The sequence below is a fragment of the Suricata suricatta genome, chromosome 6, assembly GCF_006229205.1.
Source record: "Suricata suricatta isolate VVHF042 chromosome 6, meerkat_22Aug2017_6uvM2_HiC, whole genome shotgun sequence".
Lineage (NCBI taxonomy): Eukaryota > Metazoa > Chordata > Mammalia > Carnivora > Herpestidae > Suricata > Suricata suricatta.
This window is the reverse complement of record NC_043705.1, coordinates 117,649,417-117,669,405: the sequence shown is the minus strand read 5'-3', so window position 1 is coordinate 117,669,405 and position 19,989 is coordinate 117,649,417. Positions and strand designations below refer to the sequence as shown.

The 19,989-nt window shown below is 37.7% G+C and overlaps 1 long non-coding RNA gene across 1 annotated transcript; it reads left to right on the top strand.

Moving 5' to 3' along the window:
• Nucleotides 1-7,552: 7,552 nt before the first annotated feature.
• Nucleotides 7,553-18,628, top strand: LOC115294220. The gene is made up of 3 exons (XR_003909771.1): nt 7,553-7,639; nt 18,026-18,094; nt 18,411-18,628. It is a non-coding gene; the product is annotated as an uncharacterized LOC115294220 (long non-coding RNA).
• Nucleotides 18,629-19,989: the final 1,361 nt, after the last annotated feature.

Genomic DNA, 19,989 nt, shown 5'->3' with positions numbered 1-19,989 from the left:
CTCTCTCCAGGCTTCAGGGGGCCCAGGCTAATTTATAAAAATATCTTTGGTTGTTGTTTGGACTTTAACTTTTCCTTTCTCAGCTTTCAGCATTTTATGTAAACCTTTAGGAGATTTGTTCTAATTCTCAACAAATTTCAGCCACATTAATATGGTCATTTTCCAGTTCTTTATGGGCTTCTCAAACATGAACAATGCTAAAGGGAGAAAGACGCTAAAAACACTATGCCGAGATAGAGATACAGTTTGTCTCTGTGCAGAGAAGGCATATTACTCCTAAAACTATTCCTCACCTGCTCAGCACTGTTTTGGACTACTCACCACCAGCTTTATTGGGATTTGATTGACATATAACTTTATATTAAAGCATACAACATAATGATCTGATATATATATGTATTTGGAAAAAGATTACCACAGTAAGTTTAGTTAACATCCATCACCATCACACCATCACATAGTTGCACATTTTTATTTTTTGTGGCTTTTTAAACAAAAATTCATGGATACACACTAGCCAGTGTCCATAGGGAGCAATGACTACCACAATCTTGGCTGAAAATAGGTGCTCACTAATTACATAGGAAATTAGAAAGAATGAGGCAAATAAATATTTTATGATTCTCCTTCCTGGGCCCTAATTAGTCACTCACGACCATTCATTCCACATATTCAAGTGAATGCATGAGCCCCCACTCCACCCAGGCCTCACATTACCTCCTAACTCAGTGAGTGATACACGATCTCTTCAGTTTTGCAAACCGGGAATTCAAGAGCCTTCCTTGATACATCTCTTTTCTTTTTCTCTCGCCCTTCTATGTGTGAGGTTGTCTTCTAGGTTTCTTTTGAATCTGTCCACCCCTCCATGGCTACAATAAGCCAAGTCACCATCAGCTCTTACCTGCATTATTGCCATAGCTTCCCAGGTAATACCTTCATCTCCTCTTGCGCTTCCCCCTCCACCTCAATTCAATAAGCAAAATAACAATTTTAAACAAAATATGATTATGTTACCCTTCCTTTGGCTTAAAGTACTCAGTGGTTTCCCTTTGATCTTAATATAAAAACAGAACTCCCTGATTGGTCTTAGGGGACCTCTTTCTTGCTGCTTAGATCTTTGTCCCAAGTGACTCCACTTTTTTTTTTTTTTTTTTTTGAGAAAGAGTATGTGTTCATGAGCTGGGAAGGAGCCGAGGAAAGAAGAGACAGACAAAGAGAGAGAGAGAGAGAGAGAGAGAGAGAGAGAGAAAATCTTAAGCAGACATAGACACAGGACTCAATCTCACGACTGTGGGATCAAGACCTGAGCTTAAATCAAGAGTCTGACGCTTAACCAACTGAACCACCCAGGTGCTCCAGATTCTATTTTTTCTTTACTACAATGACAGCCAACCATCCTGTCTCTCCTCATGTGAGCCAGGCTTCCTGCCTTGCACATATACTCCCTTAGTACAGTCTTCCCTCCCTTCTTTCCTCCATGAGCATCCATCAGAAGTCAGCTTCATTTAGGGATTTTCTTCTCTGACAGCTCTATGTCCTATGCTTCTACTGTACACTCTCCTTTATTCATTCACTTATTCATTCATCCAAGTAATTCAGGAAATATCCATTGAGCAATCCCTCTTTGCGAGACACCTATGTGCTAGGTGCTGGAGAGACAGCAGGGAATAAATCATGCGTTGTTCCTGATGTCATTGTCCGAAGTAGGAATCAGGGCACAAATCTTTCCTTTAGCAGGACTTATTACAGGCACAACTTGACACTTTTATTATTATTTTATGTCTGTTTCCTGTATAGACTATAAGCCTCATGCAGGCAAAGATTTTCCCCCATTGCTTTATTTCTAGATTAAATGAATTTTAGATTAGATCTAAATACATTAAAATTTATCTGCCACATATAGATTTTTGGGGTCTTAAAATATTTATTTTCTTCTTAGTCTTGTCATTTCACAAATCATAGTGTAATATTAGTCATAAGCATGGATTTTTAATGAATTTATTCCAGAATATTTATTTATTGCTTACTGACCAATGCTTGCTCATTCCTGTCTATAATCTCTCCAGATATTAAATGATAATACCTTTTTGGGTAAAGACTCTTGAAATATCTGGAAACATTATTTCTTGCATAGTAGTGCCCATTTATTAACCACATTGAGCCTTCTATTTTTAAGCCCTATTCAGCTTCTGATTCACGTCTAAACACTGTACCCAACCCCACAGTGACTAACGTTCTAAAACAGATTCTATAATGGCTTTCAAAAATCTAAACATATTACACACACATATTACTCTCTTTCCCTTTCTTGAAAAAATAGGATTTCTCCATTTGTGGGTGAAGCGTCCGGCTTCGGCTCGGGTCATGATCTCACAGTTCGTGGGTTCGGGCCCCGCTTCGGGCTCTGTGCTGACAGCTAGCTCAGAGCCTGGAGACTGCTTTGGATTCTGTATCTCCCTCTCTCTCTGACCCTCCCCTGCTTGCACTGTCTCTCTATGTCTCTCAAAAATAAAATAAAAAACATTTAACAAATTAAAAAAAAATAATGTGAATAGTGGATGTATAAATGACTGATGTCCTATGGAACCCATCAGAACTACATTGAGTTTTCACCCAGAACCCAGATTGGAGGGTATGTTTCTGGAGAAATATGTAGCTGACAAATCCTCTGCTTCCACCACTCAGTCTCCTTTAAACAAATTGTGAAATTTCCGTTAATACAGAAGTAGAACTACTTCTCAGCAAAATGTATAACTTGTTTGTGGTTTATATTGGTGGCAGATGTGATTTCCTTCATAAAATCTTAACTGGAAGGAAGTGAAGACATTGTCATAAGGTCCCACTCACGCATAACTAGGGTAGTTGAAGCCTGAACAGAATTAATGATTTGTCCAGAACTATGTCAGAAATAATAATACAAACAAATATTAATGATGATGCCAAAACAGTAACTCTTGTATATTGAGAATCTACCAGATGATATGGCCTTTGTAATATACTCATTGTGTATGCTATATTGTCTCTATTTTCAGATGGCATGTCTGAGGCTCATGTACAGCAAGCAACTCACACAAAGCTACACAGTTGATCAGTAGCAGTTCAAATAGTTTGACTCCAGAGTTTATGTCCTTTCCACTGTGCTGTTCCCTGTCTCTATACTGTGGGCTCATCAAGACAAACAAAAAAGAAGTGATTCAGTCTAATTTTCTTCAAACCTAAATCAGTTAAGAAAATTGAGGAGCCCAAGAAAACCTTAAAATCACATCATTTACATGAGATATGATTGAAGAACAAGGGGCTTGAATTTTTAAAAAAAATATGTCAAATGTCATTGTTCCAAAGTGAGGGTATTCCCTTCACATACTCATCGTAAGAGAGGATGGATGTAGTTCATTGGCGGCCACAGCCTGAAACCCTTTTGGAATGCCTTTTTATGTGATTAATTTTGTAACCTGCAGTTACAAAATTTTTTGTTTTGTTTTGTTTTGTTTTTTATTTGTAAAATTTTCACATAAGATTTTTTATTATTGAAATGTAGTTGATATACACTGTTATACTAATTTAAGGTGCACAACATAGTGATTAGGCAATTCTACACATTATACAAGGCTTACCACAATACATATAGTTATCGCCTATCACCATATGACATTTTTATAGTATTATTCACTATATGCCCTATGGTACTTTTGCAGTATGTTTAAAACATTTTTTTAATGTTTATTTCACTTTGAGAGACAGAGAGAGGCTGGAGGAGGAGTAGAGTGAGAGATACACAGGATCTGAATCAGGCTCTGCATTGGCAGCAGAGAGCCTGATGGGGGGCTCGAACTCATGAACTGTGAGATCATGACCTGAGCCAAAGTCAGGCCCTTAACTGACTGAGCCACTCAGGCAGCCCACAGTATGTTTTTTTAAAAAATAACATCATTACTGGTAAAACATTTTTCTTTGAGAATAGATTTAACTTTTCCCATTGTTTGCAATCTTGCTTGGTGAATAAATAGGGATCAGACTGCATGATAATGGTCAACATCATGTAATGAGACCAGTTTCCTTGAGCGACTTTCTATATGGACTCAGAAGCTCTTATCTAGAGTTAAGCTTGATACTTGGATTAAAAGTGGTGTCGATGAAATCTGAGACTCACATCTGTATGGAATTTGATAAAGCTTCTACACCCAACCAGTATGTGTTGAATGAATTAATTCAAAATGGCTACATATTAATATAAAACTTCTTTATTCAAATGAGTGTGGGATTATGATGATAGATATAAACACTGAATTATTTTATTTTTCATGGTGCAATGATTTCTTTGTTTTGAAATGTTACCTATCATTTTGTTAAAGGCCCAACTATGTCCCACTTGGTTCAAGACAACACCCTATGAAAGAAGAGTCTCTGAACCACTGTAATATTTGCTATCTTCTTCAATTTCTTATAATCTAACCAAGCACTATATATTTTAATTTTACCTTTCATGATGTTGGTCTTATTTTCTCATAAAGATTATATCTTTTAAGTTAAAAAAATTTTTTTGACTGAGAGAGAGGCAGAGCATGAGTGGGGGAGGAGAAGAGAGAGAGAGGGAGACACAGAATCTGAAGCAGGTTCCAAACTCTGAGCTGTCAGCACAGTGCCTGATGTGGTGCTCAAATTCATGAACCGTGAGACCATGACCTGAGCTGAAGTTGGCCACTTAACCAACTGAGCCACCCAGGCACCTCTATAATATTTTTAAGAAAATAAGAAAACAATTTTTTAAATTCCTCTGTATTCTTTTTACGCTTTGTTTTGTTTTGCTTGGCCCTGTGGTGGCTGCATTATAAAATGTGCTTTTAAGATGCAATTCTTCCCTCAATCACTTCCTCATTTTTTGTTTATCTGCTCTCTATGAGTACAAATTGAGTTCCTAGAAAATGGTCAATATTCGGTATCTTCTTCCCTTTGATGTTACTCACTCTAATCTTTACTTTTCCTGGAAAGTTTCATTTACCAACACTTTTTTGTGTATATTCAAGTGCAAAATTGAGCTGTTTTCAAGTGTTTTAGGTCAATGTAGGCAATCTTCATCATTAGTTTAGGGTCAATCTCCTATAGAAAGTTTGGATATTCAAAACTAGAAAAGTTTTCTGGGATAAATAAAATTTCTATTAAGAAATTGCCTCTATTAAGAAATAAGTCTTTCTTGAGTTTATGGACTAAGAATTGTCTGCCACCAACATCTGTTGTTGCTGTTTGAGAAGACTAAGGTCAAGTCAAACAAAGTTCTATATTGAAGTGTGTTTATACAACACCTACTCTGCCTGAACTCATGCAGATTTTCTCCTTTCAGCAGTGATAGGTTAGCTCATAGTCATAATTCCATTCGGAGACAGCCTCAGAATAAAATAAAGCAGTATGGGTCAGCACTCAAATTAGAGAGTTTAAAATCTATCTACTCCAGGCAGAGGAAGTCAGTGATGAGTGAGAAATAGACTTCTCTGCCAGTGGATAAGCCTCCTCACTGAAAAGGAAATGCTCTTGGTCACAGAAGGACTGGTGAAAAATGCAGAGGGTGCCTTTCTACTTTTACCATCATAGAGGAAGAGTGAATTGAGAGGCCTACAAAACCACAAAGGGTAAAATATTGCTGGTCAATGGAAATAGACACATTTGGAAATCAGGAAGTTGATCTGCTCCAGAAGTGGTGTCAGTGATTGGCACCCCGGCATTGGAGGTCCCTTGGGAGAGGTGGGTAGTCTCTAATGCTTACAAATGAGAATCTTCAGAAGAGTTAGTCCATGAGGCTAGACTAGAAAAATAGGGTGATGAAATATGGTAGGGCTCTAGAATTCCATCTGTAATGGAGCTCAGTTTTTAAAAACCTGGTAATTTTATTTTCTTCTTGGTTCACAGTAATACATGGCATGAGTATTTGCAGGGCATATCCAGTACGGAATTCAGGAATCCTAACACAGTTTTATCAAACCAGTCTCATTATCTTGTGAATTGACAGAGAAAAGCCGTATAGAAAACAAACGTGGATTGTTCTGCATCAAGAAAAATCAAGGTACTATTCTCAGTAAGGAAAACAATCTGAACCTAATGGCATGACCCAGTAGATGACTCATTTTTAACAAGCCAAAACATGACACCAGTGCTGTTCCTAGGAGTGTGGATGGTCAAATGATGTCTGGCAAAATACTCTTACAGATTTCTGCTCCCTATCACCACGGGACTACCAACAACAATCACATGCTTCACCTACTCCCGCCCATAAAGATTCTGACTCAGTCCCTCAGTGCTCAGGAATCTTGTTTTCAACAAATATTTAAACACCCATGTTTGGGAACCTCTGGTCAGGAAAACAACAAATTAGGATAATTTCTGCCATTGGTTTTCTGTTCTGACTGCAAATTGAATCACTTGGGGAGCTTTAAAAATTACCACTGTTTGGGGTGAGGAGCTCCTCTCCCAGAGATTCTGACTGTTGACCTTCCTTACGGTATTACTTGACTGCAGTAGCAGCAGGAATGGGAGAGTGATACGCAAGCTCTATTGCCTCAAATGTTTGAACTTCTTTTGCAAATCTCATATATATATATATATATATATGTCTGTATGTATACATGTATATATATATATGTTAAAGAATGCACCTGCCAGAAGATCGAGACAGGGAGTAGAACTCTCCAGAATACATGGAAGATCTCCTAAACCTAAAAGGCAGTCCAAGAGTAAGAAGACTGAGCAAGATTCTCAGTTGTCCTAAGAGAAAAGGCAATAGAAAACTTCTGGAAGCTGCAGCACAGTTTTTGTCTGAAGCTATTCTGTTGTTCCCAGACAAGTTCTGTTTTTTGACTCATTTGACTGAAATCTACTATGTTGTCCTGCAGACTAAGCAGATATCATAATTCCAATTAAATCTGGATTTAATTTGCAATTTCATTCTGCAATTGAAGCATTTGCGTCTTCTGTATTACATATGAATCCTTGAGATCCCGGCTTCTGTCAACCTCATGACTACCTAGTCCCTCATTGTTCTATTTAACTCATCAGAGTACATGTTGAGAGTTTGAAGAGTGTAAACCCTGCCTTTACCACTGGCCAGTGGACCAAGACCCAACATATTAAAATGGACATCCTAGCCTGTTCCTAGGGAGTTATGCCATTCTCCTTATTTGCCTTTTATTTGTCTTGTCCAGACCTAACTAATGACTAGATGGGAACTTGAAAATGATAAATATTTTGGTTAGTCTTTTTAGTAAGAGTTCTAGGACATAACTATTTTAGAGTACAAGAGGAATTTCTTGTTGTCAGAGCCTGCAGAATTCATGTTGTGAATGAAGTAGTTAGAACAGACTTCTTTTGACAAACAAAATTGTTACAAGTGTTTTAGGAAAGGGAGGGTATGGGAAGGGAAGGCGATATTCAACCATCCCAAAATAGCTGGTTTATTACTACCGGAAAAAGATAAGACGAAGGCAGATTAGTCACATTTCCTTATTTGTTATTGTACCAAAATTATCCTATGAATTGCAATGTCATTTTGCATTGCTATTGAGACTTATTAAATGCATGCATTACTGAGACTGGAGTAGAAGAAAAAGATTACTTAAATCAAAGCACAAGTCTTCCCAACAGTGAGATAACAGTGAGTAACTAGGCTCATTAATTTGTATTTGCTTTTCTTCTCTCTCTCTCTGTCTCTCTCTGTCTCTCTCTCTCTGTCTCTCTCTCTCTCTCTCTTTTTCTTGGCAACAAGTCCAATACTGTTCCTTTAAGCTACCTGGTTCACTCCAGGGGTGAATCACTGGTAATAAAACCAAGTCTTGGCCATATTAGCTTGCTTCAACCTCCTTTGCAAGTCATATACATATGCAGATTTGCTTTAGATCTTTTTGGTCTGAAACTATGATTCTCACTAATATACTGTTTCAGCATATGTTTTTTTAATTATCTACTTTGTGCCATGCACCACTCTCTAATTTATCACCTTGGCTCATTGACATGTTATAGGAGTGACTCATGTTCAATAGTGAGATTTCCAGCTTCCATTTTGTTTCTTTATAATAATAATAATAGATATTATTTTTGCCCATAAGAATATAATAATATGTTATTATTTGTCTATAATAATAAAAGTAACAACAGAAGCTTTTTGGCATTTACCTTGTGGAATGCACCATTCCAAATGCTTAATATATATTTTTTATCCTCATGAGAACCACATGAAGAAGACTTTATTTTTATCTCCATTCTCTAGAAAAGAAAACTAAGGTGTGGTTTAGACTTTAAATAATTAAATAACTTCTGTGAGGACAGCACAGCTAGTAAGTGGCAGAACTTGGTTTTGAACTTGGGCCATATGGTACCGGAGGCTGTGTTTGTAATCACTATGGAATTTCTTGTTGTGTCTGTAAACCCACCATTAGTGGGCAAATGTCTGGCTTTTGCTTTGACTTAGCCTTTCCTGATAATGCTTCTACCTGGCTTCTTTTAATGTTTGTTTGTTTTTTTTATCTTTAAATTTTTTTTTTTTAAATTTTTGAGAGACAGAAAGAGACTGTGCGAGCAGAGGAGGGTCAGAGAGAGAGGGAGATACAGAACCTGAAGCAGGCTCCAGGCTCTGAGCTAGCTGTGAGCACAGAGCCCGATGTGGGGGCTCGAATGCATGAACTATGAGATCATGACCTGAGCCACAGCAGGACACTTAATGGACTGAGCCACCCAGGCGCCCCTACCTGGCTTCTTTCACTCTCAAACAGAACTCAGAAAGGACACTTGAAACTGAAGACCTGCCCACTGCATACCTTTAGCCTTAGTTATAAAGACAATTTCTTTAGATAAAGTAAATTTTTTTCTAAGGTGGTATTTTTTAAAAATAGTGTTAGAACATCTGCCTTTCCCCAAATGAAGGCTATAATTTCTTTATTATAAAAACATCATATCTTCTCATCTTAGTTAATTCAAAGATTATTTGTTTCTCTAGTGTCAAGTGTTTTATAAATATGAGGTCTTTCTGTGTACTTGATTTTTCTTGGCTAATGTTTAGCATAATCATTTACACATTAAAAGAAGTAAAAGTTTTAAGTCAAGGTCAAAGCCTTTGGTAGACTGTGCAGTTAGTTCCATTTGTGGCCGAAGTCATGTTGTTCAGCTCATAATCCAAAGATGGTACATGAGCCAGTATCAAGTGACACATGAACCGTTTGTCATTGCCACTCATTTCTTTCCTGACACCCTGATTTTTCATGGACCCTCTCTTAGATTCACAAGATTCCTTGTCTTCCACTCTGAAATTACACGGATTCACTCTGTTTCCTATCTTTTGACTTGAGAAATCTATTGGGATGTAAGTGAATGATTAAAAAGTTCTAAGTAGCAAAATCTACCAAATAGAAAGTCTTTGCCGACATCTTAAAGCAACAAATAGTTTCACAATATCCAGAAAATGGTCACATAAATCTCTTTATAGAGAAAGAAAATGAAGGCTTTAGACTTAATGAAGGTAACAATGATTGCTCTTGTGATGTATGTTCTGGTAGAGAATATTTTCGAAGACTGTAAGAATTCCTGAGACTTGTTGGGAAATAGTAGGATGGGAGGAGGTAGGACCCTTCAAATACCACCTCCATATAGTCCTATTACACACATCCAGTTTTGACATGCTACCAGTTGCAAGCGAAATTATACACACACACACATACACATACACACACTACACCACACCACATATGTATGCCTCAACTGTCTTCTCTTTCTCTTCAGCAAGGTCTGCCACTTCCTTCCCTTTCCAAAATAGGCAAAGGAAGAGGCATTTCTTTTCTTATGAAAGACATCTCTTGATGTGCTAACTTGACAAAAGTCTTTCACATGGACATAAGTGATAGTCCAGAAAGAAAGTCAGGAGGTGACATTGTGGTTCCAGCCTCAGTTAACTGATCTCTGGAGACAGAGAAGTTGAATAATTAAAAAAAAAAATCACTGAGAGATCCAATGTGTATCTTTCATTGATCCAATTAACTGGATAAATGCCAAATGCCCATTTTATATTATGCTGTGAATGCCTTTTTTTGGGTACCATTGTGAAAGTTATTTGTGGTTCTTGAGGGAAAGGCACTCTGTGGTGCTATCAGCAGTTTTTCTCCTTATGACTTGTTATGATAATAACTTTTGTTTTTATAGTCAACACTAAGAAATCCAGGATAACGTGAAACATTCTAACCTTATGACTCAATTTTTCTAGAACCATACTGACTTAAAATATTTCATCTTACCATCTTCATAAAACACTGTCGTAGAAAAGTGAAGCTGTTACAAATGCTGTCTTTGGATTTGGATGCATGAAAATGTGAATCACAGCCCTGCCACTCACTAGGCTGTGTGATTTTGGAGAAGATGCTTGTTTGACACTTTGAGGGTTCACTTCTTAAAAAAAATGTGTTTCTTCTTAGAGTTTAAATGATCATAAAATAAGACGATGCATTCAAAGCTTTAACTTAATGGTGGCCACCTAGAAAAAGGCATAAAATTAGCCATTATTGTTAATTATTAATTTATTGTTTTGTATCATTCCACCTATTCTAGACTGCTTACATACCCAGAAACTTCCTCTAAATCATTTTTGAAATCCAATGTATTTTATTTGTGAAATATAGCAGCTCCATTTAAAAAGAATGGAGAATATATTAAAAAGATTATCTCCATGTGTATTTTAGGTTAATATTTTGATCTTCTTTCTCAGTCACAAAGAAATAAATAAGAAACAGAAATGACTTATTTGAAATTCATGTTTATTGTTTCTTAGGCTATTGGTGTTTTATGAATTGCTAAGTGAAACAGTGTAGGGAGAGAAAAGGAGAGGCATGTAAGATAAACAACAAATTGCCTAATTGTTTCCTGAATCTTTAGCTAGGACAGAACATTTCTTCCAAAGTGTTAAAATGAATACCTATTTGTTCTAATTGCAATCTTGTGACCTGCTGAAAGGGAAGAATGATTAGCCAATATCACAGAGTGGGGAACTGAATGTGGTCGGATGGGGACTACATTCCCAGAAACCCTTGGCCCAATTATTCATTGCTTACTAATGCTGCTTCCTCCAATCACTGAATCATACTATCAGCTGAGTTGTTAATTTATTTCTATTGAGCAAATATCTATTTGAGTATCTGCTCTGTGATAGGCACTGTTCTAGATGTTAGGAATGAACAAATGAGCAAAGCAGACCAAAATCCCTGCCCATGTGGAGATGGCAAAATTATAATTAAACTATATATGATGTTATATGGTGATGCATACGACACAGCAAATTAAATCAGGAAAAGAGGATGGGGAGGAAGGTTAGAATTTTAATGAGTGGGGATTAGCAAGGTGCACACTGAGAAAAGGTGACACCTGAGTCAAGACTTGGAGGAGGCAAAGGAAAGAGCCATGTGGGCATATGGGGGCTTTGCACTCTGGGTAGAAGGAACAGCATGTGTGGGATTTACACAAATTGAGAAACCAGGAGTCCTGGAATGAGTGGACAAAGAAGGAATTAATGGAGGCAGGGGGAGTGTCAGGAAGTGTAGGGTCTTGCAGGCCATTCTGAGGACTTTGGCTTTGGCTAGGACTAAGTTGTAAGTGTTCTTAGAGGTCTCCATCCAGAGGAATGAGATGATCCAATTTAAGTTTTATTTGGGTCACTCTGTGCTGTGTGGAGAATAGACAAGGATCAAGGATTGAAGCAGGAAACCAGCTAGGACACTATCTGGATGATTGGGCAGGCTCCAGCAAAGAAGGTGGTGAGAAGTGGTCATTGCTGAAGCAAGAGCCAAGAATTGGCTGGACATGACTGGATGAGGATTGTGAGAGAGAGAAAACTGAGAACAACTCCAGGATTTTTGGACTGAGATACTGGAAGGGTTGAGTGGAGAGCATTATGTGGTTATCTGAAAAATGCAGTGTCTTGGTTCCAGAAAGAAAGCTGCAAATTCAATCAATAGTAAAATCTTTTCCTTTGCACTGTACTCATTTGAAATATATGCAAATTTAATTTGAGGAGAGGCTAAAATAACACCTACCATTGCTTTGCCTGGAGATAATAGTTGGTCTAAAGAAAAAGATCATATAAACAAGACTATAGAAAAGGGTCTTTGGGCAGAAGGATGTGTCAAAATGTACTAAACAGATTTTTAAGCAAGTACATTCTCCAGCTCCATTATAGACTTAAGCAACGTTAATGGGAAGGGTAGGTCCCAAGTTTGGGTATTTAAAAAACCTCCCTAAATGATTCCAATGCACAGGTTCTCAACCCCAGGCCCAAAGTTTCTCATTGCCAGCCCTTCCATCAAATCTGCTGAGAGCTACTGTATTTTGTGAAGCTAGCTGACGTTTTAAGTGCATGTAAAGCAGTTTGGAAATGGTTTGTATATCATCAGTCATGCACTGGTTACATTTTTGCATTCCTCAGAATGGGTTCCTGCAGGATCTCTATCAGCATATTTGAATTAGAATGCTCCAAGAAGCTTTGAAGTCATCTAGACCCATAAACAGACTTATTAGAGTGTACTGAAGCTGACAGACTGACCAATGTTTATTGGAGTTCCGTGAAAAAACATTCTGAGGCTGTTTCTTTGGTTAACAGAAAGTTTACAGGTCAGCCAAACTGGCCATGGAGGCAGGAGGGAAAGTGACTTTGCACGTAGCTACCATCTTGTTCTGGTCCCAACCTCTCATCTCAGGGCACTTTGCTCAAGACTCCACAGACATCCAGTGTTCCCAGTGCTGCTTCCAGAACACTCCACACACTAGGTCATCTGTGATACCGTAGAGAACAAATGCCTCCATATAGGCAAGTACACATGTACTTCTATATAGGATAAAAACTTTAACTATTGGAACCCCATAGCTCACAATTTCTACTCTTACTAATTTAGACAGATCTGAATTACTGAGATTTTACTGTATTATGAAGGGCAATTTCCTCAAACTTAAAAAAAGCTTTTTTGTTGTCTTTATTTGTTTTCCCTTTCATTTTATTTTGTTTTTAAAAACTTTTATGATTTGGCATGAAGTGGAAACAATGAAATAACTGTATTTTATAGACTACAGTGGAGTAGATTTATAGCTAACACTATGATCTACAAAAACTGGCATAAAGAATTTTTTCCTTCTGTCTCCAGGACCATGGAATGTAAAGGAAATGGCTGAACAGCAGCTGCAAACAATTACTAAGCATTTTCAATGGTCTTATGAAATGCCATGAATTCAGATCATCACTTAGAAGCCCAGATTTGCACTTTTCTGAAGAAATGGCCAAACCCATATTATGCCCCTCCTTGGCAAGGTTTTTGGATCAGACGTAAAAAAAATTTTTTAATGTTTATTTATTTTTGAGAGGCCGGGGGCATGAGCAGGGGAGGGGAGAGGGAGACACAGAATCTGAAGTAGGCTCCAGGTTCTGAGCTGTCAGCACAGAGCCTGACGTGGGACTTGAACTCACCAATCATGAGATTGTGACCTGAGCTGAAGTCAGACAATAAACCGACTGAGCTAGTCAGGCACTCCTATGAATCAGACCTTTATTGAGGTTCTGTCTTCTGACACCCTGACATAAAGAGTTTCTATAGTTTTTTTTCTTTTTGGCCCTCTGATCCTTGCTTTGCTTTCATTCTAGAATGTATTTCTTATGATTCTTTAGTTTTAGCACATCACAATTCATCAGTGTATAAACTGGCTGGTAGAGAACGACTCCTTTCTGCACATGCAGGAGGGAATTTTCCTTTCGTTCTGTCCAACACAAGTGAGCTAATCATGAAATGCTGCCTGTATGAACTTTCCTATTACTGCACTGGGAATTTCTTTCTGAGTTTTAGTGGACTAGAAGAGAGACTTTTCTGAAGAAACTTAACTCCTTAGACTAACAAGTGCAACCTTCCACCTAAAATGTAACTGAAGTGTGCATAGTAAGCTATGGTTGCCATCACCAACTTTAACTTGTGTTTAGAGAGAAAATGCTCTGTCAGCGATTGGTAGGAGTGATAGGAGCTGGAACCTGAAAGAAACTTCAGTGATGAAACCCAAGATTGGAGGGGAAGATTGTATGGACTGGTGGCATTCCAGGGCTGTTTATAACCATCACACCAGGCTCTTGATTACATAGTGGCTCCAAATCACATCATGGAGACCGGAGAGGGTCAGCAATAATTATGGACTCATTGAGTCTTTTGTTAACCATTTACCTTTCTGTCATTTCCACAGTGAAAGAATAACTTTGCACTGTAATGATTCAACCAAGCCAGATCAGGATCTGGATGAACGGAAAACTGGCAGAGACATTAACAAAGACACTTTGGTCTCTCTTCTTCCATATTTTAATGGAGTAAATAATTGGATGAAACAGAAACATACACTCAGGTATCCTTTATGTAGGAAATAGGTCAGATAAGGAATGGCCCTGTTGGTTTCTAGAAGGAAGGGGCTGATTTTGTGTGTTCTAGTCTATCTGGCAGGATATGGTAACAGTTCCCTTCTCTGAAGCTACAACATGAGGAGAGGGAAAAGGAAATGAGCTGACCTCACCCCTACCTCTCTGCCTGGACATCTTGCCCACTGGGCATAGATGCTCTTGTTCAACCTCAGGAACAGGTTGAAGCTCTAGAAGGCTTGTCACTGGGTGGTTTCAGATCTCAGGGTGAATTTCATGTTTAGGAAAATGATCCTTGTGCATTTCCTTCTCTTTGTGAGTCCAAAGCAAAATAAAATTTTCTGATAGTCTGTCCTTGCATATAGGAAATATTCATGAGAATGTCATGTATCAAGCTTGAGCAGAAGCATCAAAGTTGAAGTTTGGTGTGCAACTGAGGAAATGAAATAAAAATATTTGAAGAAGATAATGAAAAACATGTAGTTATAAGTCTAGGTTTAGGATTAGAAAAAAGTATCATTATAACTTTGGGATGAAGTATTAGGAAACAAAGTATTGTAAGTTGTGAACATCTGAAGCAACGTTTTAGTTGTTGTTTGCTCCCTCTTCTCAGCACCCCCATCAATATTCTTACCAACAAAAGCTGTGTTTGTCTACATGTGGTATTACTTTCCAGTATACCATGACAGGGACATCATCTTCAAATGCTGGCTGACCAGTAGGTCTGCACTAAAAGATGAAAACATTCTCACATCAGGATTTTTTAAAATAATGAATGACCTCTGGATTGACTTATTTATTTTGGGAGGTAGTTCATATTTTTAAATTGAATAGGCAGTCCTTGTAAGGAGAAAATGAAACATCTGCCCTATGTTTGTAGATATTATAAAGACTGGCAGGAAATGAACAAAAAAATTGGAGAAATACAAGAAGTCCTACAACTGCTGAGATTTACAGAGAACCCGCCCCAAACTGAAGCCATTTACATTCAAGTAGTTGAGGCTGACGATGTTGCATTGTTACTGAAAGATCTGAAGTCATACATGTAGCTAAGTCTGTCCGCTTCTATCGTGTATGGAGACAGGATAGATTAAATCAAAACACAGAGGAATTAGGGAAACTATGCCAAACTATGCAATCGATTGCAGAGAAAATAAGAGAAAAAAAAAGAAATAATGAACAGAGGTTGTACTTAAATATTCAGAGGTGTTGATTGTATGCAGGAATTAAAGAGAGTGAATCCTTTCCTTCCCAAAGACCCATTCAACTATTTTCTAGCTTCCTTACCAGCTTTGCAGACGTTTTCAGGGAAGTTACTTATGTTAATATTTATAACATGTTTAACTATTTTAACCAAGATGACTCGTTAATCTCAATATAGTTTTACTTGTAGACCCAGTTTGGATCTCTGAATTCCTTCCCAAAGAAAGTAAAAGTAAAGCAAAATAAAGGGAACATTTTTGGCTCATGGTTTGCCTGGTTCTGGGAAATAAGTATGCTCCTAATCTTAGTAGTGATATTCCTAATTTTGGAATTTTCGTCTTTCAGATCTTTGACTCCCAAAGGTCTTTCATTCCCATTCAATCACCAAAGTTTTAATTCCTCAACATAGATTCTAATGTTCACACATCAACCTACTATTCTTTTTAAACATTTTTCTTTCTTTTAAATTTAAAAATTTTAAATGGTGAGACATAATGTCCATTCATAAAAGAACAGAAAAATATAAAACTAGCTTTTGACAAAGTGGTTTGAAGAGAACATTCACAACACTATCACCCAGATCAGAAATGCAAAACACAACTCCCCCAGAAACCCCTTCCTCTACTCTTGTCTCATCTCAACATCCTCTCTCCCCTACCATCAGGACCTGTATGGTATTCATTTCTTCTCTTTTTTCTTCCATTCCATTCCCTTCTCTTCTCTTCCAGAGGAAGAGAAAGAGAAAACACATGTGCAAGAGCATGGGGGCAGGACAGAAAGAAAGGGAGAGAGAATCCTCAGCAATCTCCATGCTCAGCACAGAGCCCAACGCAGGGCACAACCCCATGACCTGGAGATCATGACTTGAGCCAAAATCATGAGTAGAACTCTCAATTGACTGAGCCACCGAGGTGCCCTTCCTTGCTTTCCTTTATAGTTTTCCTACCATTGTATGCGTCTTCAAAATAATATAGCTTTATTTACTCTATTTTTGAGCTTTGTATCAAGGAAACCATACTACAAATATTCCTTTGTGTCTGGCTTCTCTTACTCAACATTGCCGCTCATTCATGTTGTTAATTAGTTCTTTTATTCTCCCTGCTCTATAGTGTATAAAGATAACCTGTGCTATGGTTGGTTAACTTTTGTGTTATTTTCAGATTGGGGCTATTATGAGCATACTATAAGCATTCTTGTTCATGTGTCCAGGAACGTGTCATGAATTTCTTTAAGGCCCTTGGAGTGTAAGTGCTGGGTCATAGTACTACATCATAGGCTTCCACTTTACAATATGATGTTAAGCTATTTTCCAGAGTTGTACAAATCTATATTCCTACCTCCATTGTGTCAATGTTTCTCCTGCTCCGCACCCTCACCATCACTTGATGATGTGAAGGATCACATTGTGATACTTTTAACTTTTGTAATCCATGTATTATTTCATCATGGTTTTAATTCGCATTTCCTAATTGCCAAAGATGTTGAGCCTATTTTCATATGTTTATTGGCCATTAGTTGCCCATTTTTGTGATATGCTTCTTCAAGTCTTTTGAGCATTTTTCTATAAGATTGCCTTTTTTTCCTTATTAATTTGTAGGAATTCTTCACCTCTTTTGAAATCTACTGCTTATTCAGATATACACAAATAGGTATATACTCCATATCTACCTATCTATCTACCTACCTATCTATATGTATTTTTGCTTTAGAGAGAGAGACAGAGACACACAGAGAGAGAGAGAGAGAGAGAGAGAGAGAGAGAGAGAGGGAGAGAGGGAGAGAGACATGCATGAGGAAGAGTGGCAGAGGAACAAGGAGAGAGCAAATCCCAGGCAGGCTCCATGTTAAGCATGAAGGGCTTGACACAGGGCTCAATCTCATGATTGTGAGATCATGACCTGAGCTGAAATCAAGAGTCTGATACTCAGGGGCACCTGGGTGGCTCAGTTAGGCATCTGACTTTGGCTCAGGTCATTATCTTGCGATTTGCGAGTGTGAGCCTCATTTGGCTCTCTGCTGTCAGGACAGAGCTGGCATTATATCCTCTGTCCCCCTCCCCTGCTTACACTATCTCTCTTTCTCAAATAAATATTAACAAAAAAGAATCTGATGCTCAACTGAGCCACCCTGGCACCCCAACTTGTAATTATATATAAATTATAGATTATATATTTAATTAGAGAGATAGTATATGTAATAAATATATAATGTTATATATTTACTAATAAACACAATGATATTATATAATAAATATATAATAAAAAGTCAATAAATATAATATTTTCTTCAAAGACGCTTAAGAGTAGGAAGGCGATCTCTGCACCAATGTTATGATTGGTATAAATTTAGAAGGCAAGAGAGCTTAACTATCTCAATGTTAATAATGCAGTGCCTTCTTATTTACTCTTGTGCTACCAAATTCAGAGCGTGTAGAATCAGCAGAACAGTGTGGAAAAACGAAAGAAGATTCTAAATCCAGAAGGGACCCTAAAGGTAAATATATTCCATTAAACAATTCCTGTTGTTGATTTGAAAATGTGGCTCTACCTAAGGACCTGAGAAGTAAAACACAGGTCTTGACTCCTCCTTCAGTGCTCTTATGAGTCACCTTTTGGGAAGAAATCTTCCTCCCATAATTCCGGTTAGCTTAAGTCCCCTCTTTGAGACTTACTCCTTAGAAATTGTTTTTAATATATTTAGAAAAAATCCAGAGGTGTGAGGAGATGGCAGCAAATTTAGTTGTTGTGTTACTTCTTCTTTAAAAGAGGAAATATTTGGGAAGAAAATGTCCCTTTTTTATTTCCTACAGAATGGTGGTTTTTCAAGTTTTCCGGATCAGGCTTCCTGCCTGGAGGGTTGGGATCTTCTTTCCAGAAATCTGCATTGTTGTTCAGATCCAGAATCCGTCTGTGGTCTTCGGTTGCTGGGAGGCCCAGCGGCCCTGACCTATACAAGCATCTTCCCTGCCTGACTCCCAGGGCTCCAGGCGGTATGTTGACTCAGGGCTTTGGCATTTATGTTTGCTCTGCACACTTAGTCAAATGGAATCGTTAATGGCCACTCTGACTGCTCAGTGCCAATTTCAAAGCTGGGCCCCAAAGGAGAGCAATAGGAAAAAGGAATAGAACTTGGCAGGGAGGAAGAAAGTTTAGAGAAAGTGCAATTTTCAATTTTTGTTCTCATGTCATTCTTTCAGGAGTTATTCCATTTTCATGATGACATTGAAAGAAGCATTTGTTGTCTTATGCTTGAGGCTTTATAAACAATATTTTATATGACATTGAAAATGAAATGGAGTAATACAATTTATTTGAAACTGGCTATATCTCCCTAGAGTAGGAAAAGGATCTGGTAATGTATAAGTGAAGTCCAAACTGACCATGACAAAATAATAAAACAATGTCATTTTAAAAAGCAAGCTTGCTATTGGGACATATAAATAGACATAAATTGGCACTTCTCTGAGTGTGGTCTGATGACCACTGGTGGGCCAACAGGATCCTCCAGGTGGCCTTTGCGCTGGTCTCTTATAATTTCAGCATTTCAATAAGCCACATTTATGCTTTCTTTGTAGTCTAGAATAAATCCAGTTATAGCCCTCATTAATGTCTCTTTAAAAACAACATGTCTCAATAATTTTGGTCAGGATATGTGGTCTCTGATGTCCTGTGCCATATGGAAATGATTTGTGGGCCAGAATATAGAAGGAGCCCCAGAATCACATAGATAGACCTGGTGGGTATAAGTTAACATTTATTACATGCACAGTATGTGTGAGGAATGGCACCAGGCAGTCTTAGAAAAGGATTTATGGTCCCCAACCACTTAGTGCCCATCTTAATTTATACTGGAGGAGAATGAATCCTAGAAGAATTAGGAATGGGACTTGAATTCTTTTATTCTATACTTTCTGAGTGTTTCACATTTTTTTCCAGAAAGCATGCATTTGTTTATTGTAAAAATCTTGTAAAAATAACATGCTATCTAAAATGAACTGTTTAGTCAGTGTCAACTACCATTCTAAAGTTTACATACATTAACTCGTTCACTCTAATTCTAAGAAATACTAAGTTTGGTGCTATTATTCTCTCCACCCCTCCCCCTATATTGTAGCTAAGGAAACTGAGTCACATGGACATTTCTTAGGGTCACAAAATTAATGAGTGATGGAATCAGGATTTAATCTCAGAAATCTGAGTCCAGAGCCCCACACTCAGCTCAGACTTTCTATTGACGTGATTCCTTGAGGATTTTGTATTTGGCAGAAAAATCATCAATACAGGAATTTTAAAAGAACAACAAAAGTAAATATAAAAGTCTACCATAATCATCACTGGGTTTGTCACAGTGATAGTGGTTATACAGGAGCTTTGTGTGGACTCTAGTTT